At 33.8% G+C, this 334-nt stretch overlaps 1 protein-coding gene across 1 annotated transcript in view; it reads left to right on the top strand.

The window, feature by feature from the left end:
- The window catches only part of LOC119581865 (HIV Tat-specific factor 1 homolog), a gene marked incomplete in the record, with an annotated part of 22,018 nt that overhangs the window by 8,695 nt on the left and 12,989 nt on the right, over positions 1-334 (top strand).

Here is a 334-nt window from a genome sequence, read left to right as displayed (position 1 = left end):
CTAGATCCAATGGGTTAAACAAATTTGGTTTATCAGTACATAGATAATTCAGTGTAGGGATCAGATAAGCACAGGGCTGCAGTGCTTGCCATCTTTGAATTCTAGAGAATACTACCTGTTGGTACAGATGCTGTTCTACCTACCATAGTAAAAATATTTACTAGAAGATGGCATATATAGAAGGAAATGCAGTGATATGCATTTGATCTTTACTAGTAATGCACCACATTACATGTTAAAAATCTTTTATACTGTTGAAGTAATGCAGTGTGTTTTGTATAGGTCACTTAGTAGTTCTTCATATTTTGTGAGATATTCCATCTTTTTGGTTATG

Source organism: Penaeus monodon, chromosome 15 (assembly GCF_015228065.2).
Source record: "Penaeus monodon isolate SGIC_2016 chromosome 15, NSTDA_Pmon_1, whole genome shotgun sequence".
NCBI lineage: Eukaryota > Metazoa > Arthropoda > Malacostraca > Decapoda > Penaeidae > Penaeus > Penaeus monodon.
The sequence above is the reverse complement of the archived record's forward strand: the minus strand, read 5'-3'. Positions and strand labels throughout refer to the sequence as shown.